The sequence below is a fragment of the Capricornis sumatraensis genome, chromosome 21 (genome assembly GCF_032405125.1).
Source record: "Capricornis sumatraensis isolate serow.1 chromosome 21, serow.2, whole genome shotgun sequence".
NCBI classification, from domain to species: domain Eukaryota; kingdom Metazoa; phylum Chordata; class Mammalia; order Artiodactyla; family Bovidae; genus Capricornis; species Capricornis sumatraensis.
Genome location: NC_091089.1, coordinates 24,786,559 through 24,809,443, shown reverse-complemented (window position 1 = coordinate 24,809,443; position 22,885 = coordinate 24,786,559). Strand labels below are relative to the sequence as shown.

The 22,885-nt window shown below is 43.1% G+C and overlaps 1 protein-coding gene across 1 annotated transcript in view; it reads left to right on the top strand.

Moving 5' to 3' along the window:
* Positions 1-22,885, top strand: part of MAPRE2 (microtubule associated protein RP/EB family member 2) — a 188,512-nt gene that overhangs the window by 13,287 nt on the left and 152,340 nt on the right. Inside the window, exon 2 of the mRNA XM_068993538.1 lies at positions 19,522-19,583. The gene's annotated coding sequence lies outside the window, so the exon portion shown is untranslated. The remainder of the gene's footprint in view (positions 1-19,521; positions 19,584-22,885) is intronic.

The window sequence follows — 22,885 nt, the reverse complement described above, 5'->3', positions numbered from 1 at the left end:
TCAGTTTTTTGTTTGTTTCTGTTGCAAATTTTTAAGACAGAAAATTCATGGGGCAGGTGATGCTTCTCTGCAAGTACTTTCTAAAAGTCTACTCCTGGAACTTCATTTCTTTGGCCTAAGATATTGACATCTTTTAAACACCAACATCTCTGAGAGGAATCGTGCTTTACACTCGGTGTGAAGGTGGAGCAGCGAGCAGGTTTGGGTCAGTGTTTACTGAGAGACGGGAATGGTGATTATCCGCTGGAAGGAGATACGAAACGCGTGTAGGTGATGTGCTGTGTGTGTGTGTGAGCTAAGTCGCTTCAGTCATGCTTGACTCTGTGTAACCCTGTGGACCATAGCCCACCAGGCTCCTCTGTCCATGGGATTTTCTAGCAAGAATACTAGAGTGAGTTGCCATTTCCTTCTCCGGGGGACCTTCCCAACCCTGGGATCGAACCCGTATCTCTTATGTCTCCTGCATTGGCAAGCATGTTCTTGACCACTAGCGCCATCTGGGAAGCCCGCGGTAGGTGATAGAAAAGACAAATAGTGGAACGCTGCAAAGCTGCTTCTGGTTCTGACTGGTGTTACAATAGTTTTGTCTTGACTCATACCACGGGTCATTTTTCCATTTAAAAAACATTCACATATTTTTTGGACCTGTAAGAATCTCAGGATGGGACGTCCCTGGTGGGCCAGTGGTTAAGACTCTACGTTTCCACTGCAGGGGCGGGGGTTCTATCCCTGGTCAGGGAACTAGTTACGCATATTGCAAGGTGTGGCCAAAAAAAAAACACTCAGGATGGACTTTTCTCCCCAGTCTTGCATCTCATCTGTGACAAATTTCATCCACCTGCTACTGACTTTTCTTTCAAATACGTGTTTTTAAATTGTAAACAAAGTGCAGGTACATCAATACTGATGTTTTTAAACTCACCTTAAAACTAAGCAACATCTGAACCACGGGGAACTTTCACTGTATTCATGAACTACCAAGTCTTTTCACTGTGCAAGGAGTGTTTTGTGAATTTGGGGACAGACAATCTGCTGGAGGGAGGCTGAGCCCTGGAGGCTGCTGTTTTGAAGTCGTGGGAGACTGATTCAGGCTTTGGAATCAGATTGTACCCAGAAACAAGAAACATCTGTCCTGCAGGGCTATTGTTCCTCATATCTGAAAAGAACAAGAGGCTCCTGGTACTGCTTACCAACAGCTCCTACAATTAGCTACACAGATCACAAGAGTATAATTATATTCAAGAGCGTGTGGCTCCCCGGCCCCGGGAGTCTACCGCTATACTTCCCCGTCACCATGGACACCAACTCCAGAGGAATCCTAAGTCTAAGTCAGGTCTATCCCTTCGGGAAGCGTGTACAAGGCTGTCTGTCCTAAACTGCTTATCTGAGTGTCTGTGATACGATTCTTGGTCGTTTGCCCAGACTTTGGACCTTGGGTGGAGTTTGCAAGACATTTGACGCCTTCAGAGTGTACCCTGTTGAGCAACCTGACGCAGGTGAGCCGTGCAGGATGACAAGAACGATTGTGTGTTCTACATGCTGTGACATCAAGCTTAAGTCCATTTGAGTCATACTCTCCCTTGGGGTTGTGGCCCATCCCAGTGAAAGAGATTTTTAACAATATATCCTTGGGAGGCTTAGGGGTGTTCTAAGAGTTGCTCTTAGAATCTGAAAGCATTTTTCTGGTTTGTTTTTCACATTTGGGGTGTTTGTTTTTTTAAAAAAACAAAACCTTGTTACTAGCCTTGGACATTTTTTTTCTACCATATTAATAATTTTGTAGGAATTTGGTTGAGTTTTACGCCTTGATTTCTCCATCGGGAAGAACTACGCAGATGTTTGTTACTAATGCTCATGAGAAGAGGTTCTAGAGACGAAAACGTTAAAACAGTTAATTATTCCAGATGTGAAGAGTTGGAGAGATGATAAAGAGTCTGCAGCAACATCTCCCAAAACATTCAAAAGAAAAGTAAATGAGTTAAGACAAAAAAAAAAAGTGAAAGTGTTAGTTGCTCAGTCATGTCCAACTCTTTGCGACCCCATGGACTGTACCCCACCAGGATCCTCTGTCCATGGGATTCTCCAGGCAAGAATACGGGAGTGGGTAACCATTCCTTTCTCTAGGGTACATTCCTGACTCAGGGATCAAAGTCGGGTCTTATGCATTGCAGGCAGATTCTTTACCATTACACACACACACAAAAATAATAATAATAATAAAGGGTTGTCTCTAATTAGCCTCCTATTCAAATAAGGATCTTCTCTTAAAACTTTGCAAGTTAGGCATAACTTCATCCTTCTTGTTTTTATTAATAAGTCATTTTATTTACTTTTAAATTTTCATTTATTTATCTACTTCTGGGCAAGCATTGGGTGTTCGTTGCTGCGTGCAGACTCTCTAACTTCAGTGAGCAGGAGTTGGAGTTACTCTCTAGTTGGGGCGCTCAGCCTTCTCTTGTTGTGGAGCACGGGCTCTGGGCACATGGGCTTGTTACTGTGGCTCCCGGGCTTAGTTGCCCTGTGGCATCCTCCCAAATCAGAAATCGAACCTGTGTCCCCTACATTAGCAGGCAAACACCCAACTAATGGACCACCAGAGAAGTCCCAATGGTCAGTCATCTGAAATATTATCCAGGGAGCCGGTTCTCATCCCAGTTCTGCTCAAAGAGCGATTGAAATGGTTCCAACTCACCTGTGGCCCCTATTCATCAATAAAGAAGGGATTTTTATTATTAACTTATCCTTTTCCCACAGGACATCCTAGTGTGCTAAAAAGTGGTTGTTAATCCAGCTTTCTCAGAATAAAGTACAATAGAAAATGTACTGAGAACTGTATTTCTCCTCCTCTGGAGAATTCACACATTCTTTAAAACATGAGGAAAATATATAGTTTTGATAACCCACTTGCGCATCAAATTAATTGAGTTAGATTGTAACAGACAGAAGCAGCGGTAAGATTTGCACTTCCACTTAATACGTGGAGAATGCCATTGCAGCTAGTCAAAATGAGAAAGCAGAGGGATTTCTAGCAGAGCAGATTCATTGTATAAAGGGTGCACTCAGAAACCCTTCTCTGCTCACTGTCCCCTGTGCCTGAGGTTGGCGCTGAGTCATCTCGCCACCAATCAGCTTGGGCTGAGATGCAGAGATGTCATATACTGCGTCCTGTTAGACAGAAGTGAAGACACAGGAAAAGCAGAACCTCTGACCCAGTCCAGCAGTGAGCTGTACTGTGCTGCCGACACATACAGTTCAGGCAAGACAAGAAAGCCTGCATCCCATGGTGCAAAGGGCATTCCCTTTTACAAGACTAGCTGAGTGCTAGAAAACGCGAAAAGGCCAAACATCAACACTTGTGACCAGGGCTAAGAATCACTGCCGTTTTTATCATGAGGCCCTGGTACCATCATTAATGCCAGATGGTGCTTCGGTAGGGGCCGTAGTGTCACTGCTTCTGAACTCTGGAGACACGCCCCTGGGATGCCTTCCCGCTCCTGGTGGGAGCAAACACAGTTCAGTTCAGTCGCTCAGTCGTGTCTGACTCTTTGCAACCCCATGAATTGCACCACGCCAGGCCTCCCTGTCCCTCACCATCTCCCGGAGTTCACTCAGACTCACGTCCATCGAGGCCGTGATGCCATCCAGCCATCTCATCCTCGGTCGTCCCTTTTTCCTCCTGCCCTCAATCCCTCCCAGCATCAAAGTCTTTTCCAATGAATCAACTCTTCACATGAGGTGGCCAAAGTACTGGAGCTTCAGCTTTAGCATCATTCCTTCCAAAGAAATCCCAGGGTTGATCTCCTGCAGAATGGACTCGTTGGATCTCCTTGCAGTCCAAGGGACTCTCAAGAGTCTTCTCCAACACCACAGTTCAAAAGCATCAATTCTTCGGCACTCAGCCTTCTTCACAGTCCAGCTCTCACATCCATACATGACCACTGGAAAAACCATAGCCTTGACTAGACGGACCTTAGTCAGCAAAGTAATGTCTCTGCTTTTGAATATGCTATCTAGGTTGGTCATAACTTTTCTTCCAAGGAGTAAGCGTCTTTTAATTTCATGGCTGCAGTCACCATCTGCAGTGATTTTGGAGCCCCCCAAAATAAAGTCTGACACTGTTTCTACTGTTTCCCCATCTATTTCCCATGAAATGATGGGACCGGATGCCATGATCTTCGTTTTCTGAATGTTGAGCTTTAAGCCAACTTTTTCGCTCTCCTCTTTCACTTTCATCAAGAGGCTTTTTAGCTCCTCTTCACTTTCTGCCATAAGGGTGGTGTAATCTGCATATCTGAGGTGACTGATATTTCTCCTGGCAATCTTGATTCCAGCTTGTGTTTCTTCCAGTCCAGTGTTTCTCATAATGTACTCTGCATATAAGTTAAATAAGCAGGGTGACAGTGTACAGCCTTGACGTACTCCTTTTCCTATTTGGAGCCAGTCTGTTGTTCCATGCCCAGTTCTAACTGTTGCTTCCTGACCTGCATACAGATTTCTCAAGAGGCAGATGTAGGGAACAAGGTATAAAGAAGGTTGAGAAGTGCTTGCAAACGAGACTCTCAACCAGGGCTGAACATTCTTGCAAACGAGATGTTCTGCCCAGTGTAGGGAACTAGGTTTAAGGAAGGTTGAGAAGTGCTTGCAAACGAGACTCTCAACCTGAGCTGAACATTCTTGCAAACGTGATGTTCAGCTAAGAATCCTGTTTGTTCCCGTGGGAAAAGAACATTTCTTGCACACAAGGATGTTTCTCTGATTCCTCAAAAGGAACAGACCCTGGGACAAAACGGATTCTAAGCTGATAAGGAAGTTCCCCAAAACAAAGTCTTAGCTGCAGTAAATAAGTCAAGGTAAAGGTTATTTTGCCCTGCGCCTGCACACTGTATAGTCTCTGAATCATAGTGCTTGGCAGCTTGCCCTATAGGTTGTTGTGCAAGGGATATAAAATAAAGCAGCTGTAAGAAGCAAGTGTTAAAATATAAAGATTTAAACCACTCTGCAGTGTTGGTGTTTCATTCCGTCGCCAGCAGGCAGATCAGGTGGTCTGGTATTCCCATCTCTTTCAGAATTTTCCACAGTTTATTGTGATCCACACAGTCAAAGGCTTTGTCATAGTCAATGAAGCAGAAATAGATGTTTTTCTGGAACTCTCTTGCTTTTTGCATGATCCAGCGAATGTTGGCAATTTGATCTCTGGTTCCTCTGCCTTTTCTAAAACCAGCTTGAACATCAGGGAGTTCATGGTTCACATATTACTGAAGCCTGGCTTGGAGAATTTTGAGCATTACTTTACTAGCATGTGAGATGAGTGCAATTGTGTGGTAGTTTGAGCATTCTTTGGCATTGCCTTTCTTTGGGATTGGAATGAAAACTGACCTTTTCCAGTCCTGCGGCCACTGCTGAGTTTTCCAAATTTGCTGGCATATTGAGTGCAGCACTTTCACAGCATCATCTTTCAGGATTTGAAACAGCTCCACTGGAATTCCATCACCTCCACTAGTTTTCTTCGTAGTGATGCTTTCTAAGGCCCACTTGACTTCACATTCCAAGATGTCTGGCTCTAGATTAGTGATCATATCATCATGATTATCTGGGTCATGAAGATCTTTTTTGTAGAGTTCTTCCATGTATTCTTGCCACCTCTTCTTAATATCTTCTGCTTCTGTTAGGTCCAGACCATTTCTGTCCTTTATTGAGCCCATCTTTGCATGAAATGTTCCCTTGGTATCTCTAATTTTCTTGAAGAGATCTCTAGTCTTTCCCATTCTGTTGTTTTCCTCTATCTCTTTGCATTGATCGCTGAAGAAGGCTTTCTTATCTCTTCTTGCTATTCTTTGGAACTCTGCTTTCAGATGCTTATATCTTTCATTTTCTCCTTTGCTATTCACCTCTCTTCTTTTCACAGCTATTTGTAAGGCCTCCCCACCCAGCCATTTTGCTTTTTTGCATTTCTTTTCCATGGGGATGGTCTTGATCCCTGTCTCCTGTACAATGTCACGAACCTCATTCCATAGCTCATCAGGCACTCTGTCTATCAAATCTAGGCCCTTAAATCTATTTCTCACTTCCACTGTATAATCATAAGGGATTTGATTTAGGTCATACCTGAATGGTCTAGTGGTTTTCCCTACTTTTTTCAATTTGGTCTGAATTTGGTAATAAGGAGTTCATGATCTGAGCCACAGTCAGCTCCTGGTCTTGTTTTTGTTGACTGTATAGAGCTTCTCTATCTTTGGCTGCAAAGAATATAATCAATCTGATTTCGGTGTTGACCATCTGGTGATGTCCATGCGTAGAATCTTCTCTTGTGTTGTTGGAAGAGGGTGTTTGCTATGACCAGTGCATTTTCTTGGCAAAACTCTATTATTCTTTGCTCTGCTTCATTCCGCATTCCAGGGCCAAATTTGCCTGTTACTCCAGGTGTTTCTTGACTTCCTACTTTTGCATTCCAGTCTTCTATAATGAAAAGGACATCTTTTTTGGGTCTTAGTTCTAAAAGGTGTGTTCTACACATCTTTCAGTCTGGCGTCATCAGTGTGTTCTAGCAAAGATCGTCTCACAAAATCAGTGCCTGACTTACTGTATGCTTTTCTTTATGCCAAGTAGTATCATGGTGCCATTGATCCTCGATCAATGTAGGTTTGAACTATACGGGCCCACTTGCACTTGCAGATTTTTGAATAGTAAATACTACAGTACCGTATGGACCCTGGTTGGTTGAATCCTTGAATGCAGAAGAACCTTGGATGTGGAGGGCCAACTGTAAATTATACTTGGATTAACCCCCACCTTGTTCAAGGGTCAACTGTGTTTTTAAAGCAGCATGTAGCCTTGGAGGTCATCTCATTGAATCCCATTTTTTCTAGATGAAAAACTGAGGCCTGTAATCTTTTCCTACTAAAAACTTAGTAATTTTAGGGTCCTAAAGTGTTTTTTTTTTTTTCAGCTCATTGTTTGCATTTGGCAGTGCTTGTTGGGTCATCTAAGCAGCCTCCTGGTTTTCAAGCACACGGTGCTCCTCCTGTGTGCTCAGCTGACACCTCAACCTTGGCTGTCCCCTCAAGGAGCAGAAAGGAAGGACTTTGTGGGATGGGGAAGAACAAGAAGGCAGAAAAGCAAGCGTCTCTAGGACTCAAACAACTTGAAAGACTTCAGACTGTTAAACACTGCATTAAATGAAGTGATATCTACAAAGCCTGAACTCCCTCCAGCAGTCCTATGACATGTGAGGGTTCTACTCTAGCTAGCAGGAAAAGTTCTACTTGTGGTCAAAAGATTAAGATTATTTTTTGCATTTTTCCCCTTGGCTGCCAACTTAAGGTGGTGGTCAAAATGTGGGGTTTCTTGAGATTACAGACTACAGCCCCTCCCCTAAAAGGCAGTGAAATAGTTTCAGAAAGGCCACCAAGTGTCCTGCTCAAAGAATTCCTTTGCATCCCTTTCATGGAGACCTCATCGACAAAATCCCTTTCATTCAGTCATGCTCCTCCATTCCATTTAAGCTATTGAGTTTCCCTAGAGTTGATTGTATTTTGATAATTCCTGGCTATCTAATTAATCCTCAGACCTAGTTGATGAGGGATATGTGTTCAAATTCAGTTATTTAATATGATAATGCTAAACATAAGTATTTTCCATTTACCTAGAAATTTACAGTTGGTAAAGAATTTTTACACATAGCAGCCACACTCCAAGTAGCTGCAGTTTACAGAAAACTGTAAAATTAGGGCCCAGAGTTTAAATGGCATGCCCAAAGCCACTCTACCCAGAAAACTTCAAGCTCAGAAGTGGAGAGACCGCCTGCCTTGCAACTCGAAGGGTGGTCCCCGGATTGGCAGCCTCAGCATCACCTGGTGTGTGTGTGTGTGTTTTGGCTGTGCTGGGCCTCCGTTGCTGCCCGTGGGATTTGCTCTAGTTGCAGTGAGTGCGGGCTGTTCTTTGCTGCAGTGCATGGGCTTCTCGTTGCAAGTGGGTTCTCGCTGTGGAGCACGGGCGCTAGGGTGCAGGCTTCAGTAGTAGCAGCACGCCGGCTCAGAAGATGCAGCACCCGGGCTTCGTTGCTCCCCGCCTGTGGACTCTTCCTGGACCTGGGATCGAATCCTGCATTGGCCGGAGGATTCGTATCCACTGAACCACCCGGGAAGACCATCTAGAAGTTTCAGAAAGATAGACTCTCAGACCTTACCCAAGATCTATCAAAGCATAGTCTGAATTTTAACAAGATTCCCAGGTGACTTTGAAAAACTCTTTCAAACTCTGCATAGTATCCAAGAGGACAGCAGTCATAAGATTTTCCCTTTTGCATTCACAGCTCTATGATATAATTAATTTGCGTGTCTGTAAGCAGGGGGCTGTACTGTGTATTAGAGCCCCCCTGATGCCTGGGAATAAATAGATGTACAGTGGCACTCAAGAGGTCCAGCTTTGAAGTCTAAACATCTGAATTTGAACTCCAGCCCTGCCCAAACCTCAGTTCATGTACCTATAAGATAGGAATAAAAATAGCCCTCCTCATTGGGTTATTGGGAGTAAATGACCTGATACATGTAATAAATGTGTCCCAGCACCTGATGCCTTAGCTGCGTATAAGTGGTAGATGTTAGGTGCTCAATAAATGTTGAGCAAATGAATGAATAGAAACTTTAAAAAAAACCTTTTACAAGTGTCAAAACTTGGTGCCCTATTGCTCCAAATATATGAAAATGAATTTTAAAATAATATGCAGAGGAAGCCTGACATAAGAGGAGAAAAAGGTAGAATGGGTCATAATGGATCCACAGGAAAGCATACAACTCAGAATCAGGAGACTAGAGTTTGGATACCAGCTCTGTCCTTTGCTACCTGTGTGTTAGCACAGGAGCCTATAACATACAAGCTCCTAAGCCTCAGTTTCTTCACCTGGAGAATGCGATCAATGATCCTTTTTTTTTCCCCTCAAGTTCTGAAAGAAAAAAAAAAAAAGGTTTTGTAACTGACAGAGTATCCCTACCACTTAGCACAGCCCTGGCACCTAGGAGATACTCCATGATGGATGTTTCCTCAATTGAAGTAGAGTGTGCCATGTCAACAGGATGAAAACTGGATGTTAGAATGGTCTGTGGCCCTCCAAAACACAACCCCAACAAAATCCTGTTCCTTAGTATTTCATTTGGCATCATTTTGCCAATGAAGGTCCGTATAGTCAACGCTATGGTTTTTCCAGTAGTCATGTACGGTTGTGAGAGCTGGACCATAAAGAAGACTGGGCGCCAAGGAATTGACGGTTTTGAATTGTGGTGCTATAGAAGACTCTTGAGAGTCCCTTGGACTTCAAGGAGATCAAACCAGTCAATCCTAAAGGAAATCAACCCTGAATATTCATTGGAAGGACTGATGCTAAAGCTGAAGCTCCAATCCTTTGGCCACCTAATGAGAAGAGCTGATTCATTAGAAAAGACCCTGATCCTGGGAAAGATTGAGGACAGAAGAAGAGGGTGACAGAGGATGAGATGGTTGGATGGCATCATTGACTCAATGGACGTGAGTCTGAGCAAACTCTGGGAGACAGTGAAGGACAGGGAAGCCTGGCGTGCTGCAGTCCATGGGGTTGCAAAGAGTCAGACACGACCTAGTGACTGAACAACAAGTATTTAGTTTCTTGGGGGTAGGAAACGTCTTTCAAAGCTCCCTGTGGGCAGGTGTTGAGGGAGGAAGGTGACCATGAAAAAACTCTGAATTAGAAGTTTGGCTCTGCAACTCAGTACCAGGTGGGAGTACCAGGGAAGGTATAAAGGAGAGAAAGGCAGCTAGCCAACAGGCAAGCAGAGAGAACCTCTAGTTGTAACAGAACTATGATCTAGGTGTGATGTCATATGTGAAAGAACGTTACAAAATTAAGAGCTGTAGACACATATAATTATGGAAAGAAAAAACTCTAAGGAACAGTCCTCTAGATCAAATTCATTCCACAGATCATTGGATCCGTGGATGCCGAACTCTACAATACAGAAGGCTGATTGTGCCATTTTATGAGGGACTTGAGCACCTGTGGATTTTTTGGTACCCATGGATGGTCCTGGAACTGTGTGGTAAATATTTTCAAGCTGGATATTTTACCTGGATTTATTTCCCATAATAGATTTATTAGGGGGAAAAAACAATTATGAAGAAAATTAGCTTCTTCTCTAGAATTTTGCTAGGTTATTTTCCAGGTGAGTGGAATTCAGCATGAATTTCTCCATCAAGGAATCTCTTTACTAATACAACCCTGAAACTTTTTGTAAGTAGACCCCTTGGTAAATCATACCCCACGAGCAGTGTTGGTTGGTGCCACATCACGTTCTAGGGTCCACATGACCCCAACAGAAAACTTACAGGCAGAGGCCATACAAACATACCTGCACTTTTTTTTTTTTTTTCAGAAATCTAGTTTATTTTCCCCACCTCTTTCAGAAATATTCCTCTTACATCAAAAGCAGTGCAGTGATTTAAGAAGTACTCATGGGGTTTGGAGTTAAAGAGAACTACATTCAAATCCTACCTCCCTTACTTATTAACCATGTGACTCAGAGTAACAGTGTTACTGAGTGTCTGTTTTCTCACTTGTAAAATGGGGGTGGGGGTGGGGATCTGATAACAAAACTGGATCGTTGTAAAACTGAAGATAATGCTTACAAGGTGCTTAATCTATTGGCTGGTTCAGTTCAGTTGCTCAGTCGTGTCTGACTCTTTGCAACCCCATGGACTGCAGCACGCCAGACCTCCCTGCCCATACCTTCACATTTTAAAAAGTTCTGTCCACTTACCAACACTTCTAAAGAGTCTGCTGGAAATGTCAGAGTTTGACAAAATTTCCACACAGCGCAAGCTGGACAATGGTTATTCATCTTTTGAGAGAGATCATAGCAACCCTCTTGCTATTGCCAAAGTCTTAGATTTCACATCATCTTTCTTACACTAGTTAATATGTTAGTGGGTTCCTTCTTTGGGTGGTCGAAGGAATGACAAGCTATAGATAGGATACATGTAAAGCAGGGTTCTAGTTTTCACTATGATCTGAGCCATAAACGTGAACCCTGGACTGTAAGTGAACCTGACGCTGTTCTCTGTGCTTTTCTGCTTTGCAAACATTCTGCTACATTTCCTTATCAATCATACTTACAAGCAAAGAAGCTGTTCTATTCCAACCCCTCTATTTAAAGTGGATAAAAGGTTGAGTGAAGAATAATTATTAAGAATATTTCACAGAAATACAGTGAATGTGGTATTTCTCATACTTAGTTTGTCTCATCATTTCTACAGATTTCTTGTATACACTAGTGGTTTAGTCACTAAGTCATATCCAACTCTTGTGACCCCTTGGACAGTAGCCCACCAGGCTCCTCTGTCCATGGGATTTCTTGGGCAAGAATACCGGAGTGGGTAGCCGATCCCTCCTCCAGGGAATCTTCCCAACCCAGGAATTAAACCCAAGTCTCCTGCATTACAGGCAGATTCTTTACAGACTGAGCTACAAGGGAAGCCCCTTTTATATATTGGCACATGAATATTCTACAATAAAAAGGTCAATCTGTCTACTTCTAGGGCTAGTAGCAGATGGATAAAGGAGGATTCTAGAAGAGGGGATCAGCCTCAGTTTGTATAAAAGAACTGAATTTTTTATTTAATTATAAAATGGTCTCTTCAGATTATCTTTTATTTTTACAGCAACCCAGATCACACGACCATAAGAAGTTTATAGCATCATTACCACGCTTAATCCCTCCCACTCAAATCCCTTTATCAACCAGCTACAATTTTTCAAAAGCCTGCTAATATGCAATATGGGATATTTGCGGTCTGCTTTTCTTAAGGAGAAGAATGCATTGTACCATACTCAATACCAAAAATTCAGTGTAATTTGACTCTTTCTTGCCAGATAACCTCATTTGGGTTTGGTTTCCCTGGTGCGAGCTCAGCTCTCTGCTTCCCGGCAGTCATGCCTCTGGTCCCCTGAGAGAGCTGAATTGGGCAGTCTCTGGGCTTCTTTCTGGTGCCCTGGGAGGGCCCTGAGCCCAACCGGAGGCCACTAACTGAGGCAGTGGTCAGTGGAGACACGGCCCTCAGGAAGGCTGACATCAAGGGGGCTCTGAGGATCTGTGACCTTTCACTCATGCTTACAAACTGCATGATTCCTAGAAAGCCATGGGCCTCCCACACTAAAGAGTGTGATCTACAACTGCAGTATCTCCAAGCAGCTTCAGGGAATTTGGAATTCAGGATACAGCTCATTCTGAAGCTGCAGATAGCTGAGTCAAGTCCTCGGAAGAAAACCGAGGTTCAGGTCCCAGCAGTGTTCTCTTCTCGGAAAAGCTGGGAGCAGCTGGGGAGGCAGGAATAACTGCTTATTTGTAGGAGGAGGCTGCTTTAACTTTGCCTTGAGCAGAAGCCTCACCAGCTAGATATGTATTGTGTTTGTGGTCACTTCAGTCATATCTGATTCTGCGACTCTGTGGACTGTAGCCCGCAGACTCCTCTGTCCATGGGATTCTCCAGGCAAGAATACTGGAGTGGGTTGCCATGCCCTCCTCCAAGGAATCTTCCTGACCCAGGGTTTGAACCCAGTCACTTATGTCCCCTGCCTAACCCTAGGGGTTAGGTGGGCAGGTGGGTTCTTTACTGCTGAGCCACCAGGAAAGCCCCCACTGGTATGGGTAGCCATTCCCTTCTCCCAGGATCTTCCCGACTCAGAGATTGGACACATACCTCTGTGTCTCCTGCATTGGTAGGCAGGTTCTTTACCACGAGCACCACCTGAGAAGCCACAGGTATATTGGGTTAGCCAAAAAGTTCATTGGATTTTTCCATAACATCTTATGAAAAACTTGAAGTTTTTGGCCAACCCAATAGCACTGAAAAAAAAACCTCTTCCTTTCAATATGGCACAATTGGCAATATTTTTACAACCCTTTTTTCATTCTGACACATCACTTATGTACCTGTGGTTTTATGGCTAAACAAGGAAGCAGTGTTTTGGACGGATTTGGAACAAGGATGGAAGTTGTGCTGTGCCCTACCCATAAGATGCCAGAATTCCTAGTTTGTTCAAAGAAAGATTTGAAATTTCCAGAGGTTGGGGGAAAACAAAATGTGCTTTGTTAAAAGACTTTGACCGTGTCATGACTCTCTTCCGAACAAAGACATTTGGTCTTTTCAAGTAAAACAAATCCAACAGTCAGACCAGGAGAAAGTAACTGGTTTACGGCCACTCGTTTCTGGGGTGGCGGACTAGTGCTCAAAATGAGAAGAGTCAACAGGGTCTCTCCTAAGGTGAAGAGAAAGCCCACCAGCTCCTCTCTGTGGGGTGATTACATGTGTGTGTGCTAAGTCACTTCAGTCATGTCCTACTGTTTGCGACCCTGTGGACTGTAGCCCTCCAGGCTCCTCTGCCTATGAGATTCTCCAGGCAAGAATACTGGAGTGGGTTGCCATGCCCTCCTCCAAGGGATCTTCCCAACCCAGGGATCGAACCCTCTTCTCTTATATCTCCCGCTTTAGCAGACATGCTCTTTACCACTAGTGCCATCTGGGAAGCCCAGGGTAATTACAGTTAGATCCTTATTTAGTGTGTGGCGCGGGTTAGAATACAGAACACCTGCCTTGTCATCAACAAACCACAAAGGATGAAATTCTATTCCTGTGCAAAGATGTGGGAAGTTTGGAACTTTATGGAAAGCATGAACTCGAAAGTATGAGAGATCATTTCTAAAATGCAGAGTGTATCACACTGCCATTTAGAAGTCATTGGTTTTATACATCAACTTCCCATTAGCTATCTATTTTACATATAGTAATGTATGATGTTTCAATGCTACTCTCCCAACACAGAGGGGTGGGCTGGGGTGGAGGGTGGGAGGGAGGTCAAGAGGGAGGGGACATATGTAAACTTACGGTTGACTCACGTAGTTGTACGGCAGAAATCAGTACATCATAAAGCAATTATCCTCCAATTAAAAATACATTTAAAAAAAGTCATTTCTGGTTTGCGGTGTGTGTATTTGTGTCAGCATTTTGGCTGGGAAGGTAAATGTAAGAGAAAGAGGAGATAACAGCAGAGAAAATTCCAAGACAGGCAAGATTGGACAGCGAATGTTTGGCAGTGGGTTCTGAATGCTAAAACCGTGGGTGAAGATTATTTTTCTTGGATCTGTGCAACATGGAGCAAATTCCTGACCCCATCTGGCCCGCTGCCTCGGGGCTTTTGTTCTCTGAAAAGGTGGGGGGAAAAAAAAGAGCTATCTTGCTCAATTCTAGTTGCTGTCCAAGCTCCTGATTTTTTTTAAGTTAAACTTTATTTTGAGACAATTGTACATTAACATGTAGCTGTAACAATATAGAGAGATCTGCTCAGTTTCCCCGTCAGTGGTAACATCTTGCAGCTCTGTGTACAAGGTTACAACCAGGCTATGGACATTGATACATGTTTAAGGTACATAATATTTCTGTTCCCACAAAGGTACCTAGTTTTGCCCTTTTATAATCATACCCTCTTCCCTCCAGCCCTCACTTTCTCCTCAACCCCTGGCAACGGCTAACCTGTGCTCTTTTTGTAGTCTTCTAATTTTAAAAATGTTAGATAAATGCAATCATCCAGTATCTAACTTATGGATTGACTTCTTTCACTCGGCATAATTCTCTGTAGATCCAACCAGGTTTTGCAGTCTTTTTTTTTTTTCTTGATGTGTAGGAGAAGGCAATGGCAACCCACTCCAGTACTCTTGCCTGGAAAATCCCATGGGCAGAGGAGCCTGGTAGGCTGCTGTCCATTGGGTCGCTAAGAGTCGGACATGACTGAGCGATTTCACTTTCACTTTTCACTTTCATGCATTGGAGAAGGAAATGGCAACCCACTCCAGTGTTCTTGCCTAGAGAATCCCGGGGATGGGGAAGCCTGGTGGGCTGCCGTCTATGGGGTCGCACAGAGTCGGACACGACTGAAGTGACTTAGCAGCAGCAGTATTCTATGGAATGAGTATATCAGTTTATTTAACTGTTAACCTGTCAAAGGACATCTGGGTTGCCTTGATTTTGGCTACTATGAATAAATCCACTAATAAAAAGTTTTAACTTTCCTGGGAAAATGCCAGGAGTACCTTGGGTGGGTTGTGTGATAGCTGCACGTTTCATTTTTGGTTTGGTTTCGTTTCTTATGACAGTCAAATATTTTCTAGAGTAGCGAGCCATTTTACATTCTCACAGGCAATATATGAATGATCTAGTTTCTTCTCATCTTCATCAGAATTTCAGTCATTTCAGTCACTCATTCGTGTCTCTCTGTGACCCCATGGACTGTTCCATGCCAGGTTTCTCTGCTAAGTTGCTTCAATCGTGTCCAACTCTGTGCGACCCCAGAGACTGCAGCCCACCAGGCTCACCTGTCCCTGGGATTCTCCAGGGAAGAACACTGGAGTGGGCTGCCATTTCCTTCTCCAATGCATGAAAGTGAAAAGTGAAAGTGAAGTCGCTCAGTCGTATCCGACTCTTAGCGACCCCGTGGACTGCAGCCTACCAGGCTCCTCCATCCATGGGATTTTCCAGCAAGAGTACTGGAGTGGGTTGCCATTGCCTTCTCCGAAGGTTTCTCTGTCACCAATTCCTGCTCACACTCATGTCCATCGAGTTGGAGATGCCATCCAACCATCTCATCCTCTGTCGTCCCCTTCTCTTCCCACCTTCAATCTTTCCCAGCATCAGGGTCTTTTCCAGTGAGTCAGTTCTTCACGTCAGGTGGCCAAAGTATTGGAGCTTCAGCATCAATTCTTTCTAATGAACTTTCAGGACTGATTTCCTTTAGGATTGACTGGTTTGATCTCCTTGAAGCCCAAGGCAAGTTCAGTTCAGCTCAAGTCACTCAGTCATGTTCAACTCTTTGTGACCCCATGGACTGCAGCATACCAGGCTTCCCTGTCTATCACCAACTCCTGCTGCAGCTGCTAAGTCGCTTCAGTCGTGTCCAACTCTGTGCGACCCCAGAGACGGCAGCCCACCAGGCTCCCCCGTCCCTGGAATTCTCCAGGCAAGAACACTGGAGTGGGTTGCCATTTCCTTCTCCAATGCATGAAAGTGAAAGTGAAGTCACTCAGTCTTCTCCGACTCCTAGTGACCCCATGGGCTGCAGCCCACCAGGCTTCCCTGTCCATCACCAACTCCTGGAGCTTGCTAAAACTCATGTCTGTCAAATCAGTGGTGCCATCCAACCATCTCATCCTCTGTTGTCCCCTTCTCCTCCTGCTTTCAATCTTTCCCTGGGAAATATTGAAGTCAAAGGCAAACCACTTTAGTATTCTTGCCTTGAGAACCCCATGAACAGTATCAGAATTTCAGATTGTTACTATTGCTTATTCTGGTCATTCTGATAAGTGTCTAGTGATATCGAATTACAGTTTGTTTGTTTGTTTGTTTTTTCACTAACCTAGTGGCTAATATGGAGAAGGCAGTGGCAACCCACTCCAGTACTCTTGGCTGGAAAATCCCATGGACAGAGGAGCCTGGTGGGCTGCAGTCCATGGGGTCACTAAGAGTCGGACATGACTGAGTGACTTCACTTTCACTTTTCACTTTCATGCAGTGGAGAAGGAAATGGCAACCCACTCCAGTGTTCTTGCCTGGAGAATCCCAAGAACGGGGGAGCCTGGTGGGCTGCCATCTCTGGAGTCGCACAGAGTTGGACACGACTGAAGCGACTTAGCAGCAGCAGCAGCAGTGGCTAATAATGTTGACTGTCATTTCATGTGCTCATCTGTATATCCTCCTGAGTGAAATGTCTGTCAGTGTCTTTTGCCCTTTTCCCAATTGTTTTCTGAGTCTTGAGAGCTCTTATTCTAGATACATGTCCTCTGTCAGATGTGGGGTCTGCAAATATTTTCTCCTGGTTTATACCTTATATTTGTATCTGCTTCACATGAGCAACAGTTCTTAATTTTGGTGAAGTCCAATTTGTCAGTTTTCCCCTTGTGTGGATCGTGTTTTCCGTTGTCAAAAACATAAAACTCTTTGTCAGGCCCTAGATCCCAAAGCTTGTCTCTTATTTTAGAATTTGTCTGAAAGTTTGATAGTTCTGCATTTCACATTTACACAGTGATCTATTTTGAGATCTTTTTTAAAATGTGAAATCTATAGACAATAACTTGTCTACATGTGCCAGACAGCCCAGAGAAAAACGTTCACCTGACCAGCCACGCCCACTTAGATCTCCACCCTCACAAGGCCATACCTCACTGAGCATCTTCTATATCCCAGGAGTGTACCAGGCACTCTCCAGGAGTTTCAAATCAATGGCAAAGGCTGGCTTTTACAATGATGCCGTGTGGACTTAACAGCAGAGTCTGTCAGACTCAATTAGGACTTGCTTCTCTAGTTGCGTCATACTGAGAGACTGCTCCGCTGCTCCTAGCCTCAGTCTTTTCATTTTAATAAGATGGATTTGAGGTTTGAATGAGATAAAATATGTCAAATGACTTGTGCAGGGGTATTCAAGAAATGGTCTCATTCTTCCCCAAACTGATCCATTGCAGCTGTTGAAAAATTCGCAATAGGCTGTTGTAGTCAAAACAGAAAAAGGCCAATTGTGTACAGCTGACCTTGACTTTTCTAAGGGCTAATTATCTGGTTTATAGAAAAACTAGGAATCTTACACTCTTGCTTCCTAGCTTCATAGCCAGCATTTTGCCTAGTAACATAGCCACTGGTACTAGCTAAATAAAGACAGCAACTGAAAATTTTTTTCTGATTCAGTTAAAATATCTCAAAGATGGGAGGACTTAGGAAAAGGAACTGATGTGGATAGGAACAGATTTTTTTTAAAACCAGACTTTTTTAGCTTTATTAACTCTTGTTAAATTATGGGAAAGATATGAAACACTCATAAAATTAAATTCTGTGAAGTATGTAAGGAATTTCTATTAAGGGGGAAAAAATTAGCTTACCTGATGTCAGTTTTTGAAACCATTCACGTTAAATTTTCTGATTTTTATACAAGCCAAATTATATAAATGACTTTTGAACTCTCTTACTGAGTGGTATAACACTGACAATTCAGCTGTTGCCATTGCTTGTCATCTCAGCACCTACCATTTTGTTGTTTGCTTTATTTTTTTCCTTTACTCTTTCCCTTATTAAAAAAAAAATTGTAAACTGCCAAATGCCTCTCTTTAAAAAAAAATTTTTGATTATTTATTTTTGGCTGTGCTGGGTCTCCATTGCTAGAGATGGACTCTCTCTAGTTACAGTGAGTGTGGGCTACTCTCTAATTCCAGTATGCGGGCTTCTCAGGATGGTGGCTTCTCTTGCTGTAGAGCTCAGGTTCGAAGGTGCACAGGCTTCAGTAGTTGTGGCTCATGGGCTCAGTAGCTGTGGTGCCCAGGCTTAGTTGCTCTGCGGCATGTGGAATCTTCCTGGACCAGAGATCGAACCCATGTCCCTTGCTTCTGCAGGCACATGCCCAACCACTGGCCACCAGGGAAGTCCCTCTTTTCTCTTGCTTAAAATCTTTCTCCCAGGGACATCCGCAGAACTATGTCTGGGATTAATCACACTGTGTTGGATCTGTCATAAATATTTTATTTTTGTACAGTTGATTTTAAACTAAACAAGCACCAAAGGCTTTTCTGAAATGGCCACATACAGAAAACATAGACAAGCAATGTGCGGGGCAAAGGCTTAGGTGGCAGGTGGAGAGGGGTGATTTCTAATTGGGGGTGGTGGGAAGACCCCTGCGGCTCCCACGAATCTGCACCTCGGGTTCTTTTTAGTAGCATCTGCTTAAGCCACAAGCAGCTGCCCCAGGTCTCATTCACCCCCAACCTGGGACCCCCAAAACCCAGAGCTCACAAGCATTTCTCAGCCTCTGGAATCGGATCTATCCTTCATTAGTTTACTTTTTCATTTAGTCAAAGCATGATTTGAATATAAATAGCAAATTCATATAAAAAAAGGTAATTCCTTGGTGGTGTGTATATACATGTGTGTATGTGTATACATATATAAACACACATAGAAGTTTGATCCTGGCATTGTTTATAATGCTTATCCTGTTAAAATTAAACACATCTTTTAACTAGAAGAATAAGCCTATGTTGATACTAGATATAAAGTCTGCAAATTAACCCAACTTTGGGAAAGTCAGTACTTTAATTGATGTTGGCATTTGATACCTCACTGGGGGCCCTGGTTCCCCAGTTATATACTAACACATAATTCCCATCACACCAGGCTATCAGGGTGGGGGAAGGTAAAAAAATTCCCTTTATAGGACTGTTATCATATAAATACTCTCAAACTATAATTGATCAACCCAAGGATTGACAGAATGTAGCTGAGAAACCTAGTGTTTGGCTGACTTTCTCTCATATGATACAATCAGTTGAATGTGGATAGTTTGTGCATTTTTTGATTTTCTCTTCCATTGCTGGCCACATCTAATGAACTAAATTATAACTCTCTGCTCCTATGTTTTCATCACATTAAATGCTTTTTTTTTTTTTTTTTTCATTTGTTCTATGCCAGTATCCCGTTTCTCAGAGGAACATTTCATCTCGACAGCCAGGGAGAGAGCCTGGATGCTCAAGGTAAGATTTAAACATAAATTATGTTGCACGACTCCCTGTTTACAGATTAAACTGGAGTGCGTATTATTGATGCCTTTGTAACAAATTTATTTTCAAAATTCCGTTATACAGTTAAAGCGAGTATTCCAGTAAACATGCTTCACTCGAACATTATTTTTCAAACAACATTCCATTTCCTATGTGTACCAAGAGCTGATTAGCTGTTATCAGCAATTCCTCTAAAAATGCTCAAGCCAGCTAGAGTTTAATTTTGGAGATTTTCCTGATGAGAAGTGAAGTGAGGAAATACCAAGATTCCTCAGGATATTTCTAATTATGAAGAAGGGATTATTTGTTAAAAATCCAGGCCACTGCGCCATTGACTTTAAAGTAGAGATGGGTGTCTTAAAGCAGATGAAAGCTCAGAAAGCATCATTTTTTTTTTTTCCCCCAGTTTGGGATTTGTGTTTGAGACACAGTCATTTGACCTTCTGTTATTTCCCACTAGTGCTCTATCTAATATTCCAGGAGCTCACTAGAACAAAGGAACAATTAACTGAAATTCCACCAGATGGCAATATTTGGAAAGCCATTCTGAGAGATTTCAAAGCTGTTCACACAGGGAATAGTCTCACCAAGTGTAACATCCTGGGTTTCATTCGGGGTGCTCTAAAGATCTTTGGTTTTATTTTTTTTTGCCCATAGCATTGAAACTTTTACAGGGGTAGGGGACAGATGTGTGTGCTTGAGGGTGGGAGGGGTGGAATATGTGCTGTTTTATTTTGTATCATTCTGAAAGGACAAAATTAGTAACTTCATTCTTCAATAATTTTCCAAACAGTATTGGTGAGTATTAAAAGCTCAAATCAATGGGTAATATACCGTCTTTGTCTTGGGATCTCTTTGGGATAAAATGCTATGGTTGATGGTCATTTTAAAATAAATTATTTGATTAGAGGAACTGAAAATTCTTAAGAGTAGAATTTTAAGGAATTGCCTAGATATTAAACCAAGTGATTACAGGTACAAAATTCTTACTTGCAATGATTTGAAATGATTAAGCTTTATTTAAATAGGATGAGTAAATTTGCCCCTTTTACTCTAATGAAAGTAGAGATGCTGTGTGTACCCTGAGTGGTGCCCAAATAGCTAGACTCTTCAAGAACCAGAGCTGAACCTAGGACAGAGCTCTGAGACACAGGGAAGGAAGTAGAAAGGCATCTGAGAGCAACTGAAATAGAAAAACCACTAAGAGGAGCCACCTGTGCTTTCTGTATGCACATAAAGGCAGCCCCTAACACAACCCTTCTCTAGTGTTGGTGGGAATGTAAGTGGCTACACTATGGAAAACAGTAGGAAGGTTCCTCAGAAAACTAAAAATAGAATTACCATATGATCCAGCAATTCCATTTCTGGCATATATCCAGACAAAACTATAATTCAAAAAGATATTTTCACCCCTGTGTTCGTAGCAGCACTGTTGACCATAGCCAAGACATGGAAGCCACCTAAGTGACCATCAGCAGAGAAATGGATAAAGATGATGGGGTAGTCAATGGAATAATACTCAGCCATGAAAAGAATGAAATAATGCCATTCACAGTAACATGGATGCAACTAAAGATTACCAAACTAAGTGAAATAAGTCATAAAGAGAAAGACAAATACCATGTGATATCACTTCTGTGTGGAATCTGAAATATGGCACAAATGAACATATCTGTGAAACGGAAACAGGCTCGTGGATATAGAGAGCAGACCCATGGATGCCAAGGAGGAGGCGGGTGACAAGGACTGGAACGAGAGGCTGAGGTCAGCAGACGGAAGCTATTATACAGAGAATGGAGAAACAAGGTGCTGCTGGCTAGCACAAGGGACTACATCCAATACCCTATGACAAACCATAATTGAGAATAATACTTTTTAAAGAACATATAGATAGGTGGAAAGCTGAATCACTTTGCTGTACAGCATTATAAATCAACTATCAGTTCAATTCAGGCACTCAGTTGTGCCCAACTCTTTGTGACCCCCATGGTCTGTAGCACGCCAGGCTTCCCCGTCCATCATCAACTCCCAGAGCTTGCTCAAACTCATGTCCATCGAATCGGTGATGCCAACCATTTCATCCTCTGTCATCCCCTTCTGCACCTGCCTTCAATCTTTCCCAGCATCAGGGTCATTTCCAGAGTCAGTCCTTCCCATAAGGTGGCCAAAGTACTGGAGTTTCAGCTTTAGCATCAGTCCTTCCAGTGAATATTCAGGGCTGATTTCCTCTAGGATGGACTGGTTGGATCTCCTTGCAGTCCAAGGGACTCTTGAGTCTTCTCCAACTTTACGGTTCAAAAGCACTAGTTCTTCAGCACTCAGCTTTCTTTATGGTCCAGCTCTCACATCCATACATGACTACTGGAAAAACCATAGCTTTGACTAGATGGACTTCTGTTGGCAAAGTAAATGTCTCTGCTTTTTAATATGCTGTCTAGGTGGGTCATAGCTTTTCTTCCAAGGAGCAAGCGTCTTTTTAATTTCATGGGTGCAGTCACCACCTGCAGTGATTTTGGAGCCCCCAAAATAAAGTCTCTCACTGTTGCCATTGTTTCCCCATCTATTTGCCATGAAGTGATGGGACCAGATGCCATGATCTTAGTTTTTTGAATGTTGAGTTTTAAGCCAGCTTTTTCACTCTCCTCTTTCACTTCCATCAAGAGGCTCTTCAGTTCCTCTTCACTTTCTGCCATAAGGGTGGTATCATCTGCATATCTGAGGTTATTGATATTTCTGTCAGCAATCTTGATTCCAGCTTGTGCTTCATCCAGTCTGGCATTTCGCATCATGTACTCCAAATATAAGTTAAGTAAGGGTGACAGTATACAGCCTTGATGTACTCCTTTCCCAGCTTGGAACCAGTCTGTTGTTCCACATCCAGTTCTAACTGTTGTTTCTTGACCTACATACAGATTTCTTAGGAGGCAGGTAAGGTGGTCTGGCTATACTTCATTCAAAAAGAGAAAAGTAGTCTCTGGACAGGCATTGAATACCCTTTGAAACCTGCTCCTGGCTCAGTGGGTAAAGAATCCACCTGCAGTGCAGGAGGCATGGAGACTTGGGTTCAACCCCTGCATCAGGAAGATTCCCTGGAGGAAGAAAATGGCAACTCACTCCAGTACTTTGCTGGGAAAATCCCATGGACAGAGGAACCTGGCAGGCTATAGTCCAAAGTGTCACAAAAGAGTCAGATGACTAAGCACCTAAGCACACACATACACTTAGGCCCCGGGAGGGTGCCCATAGATCTGGTGTCCAGGACTGTCCTAGGTAAC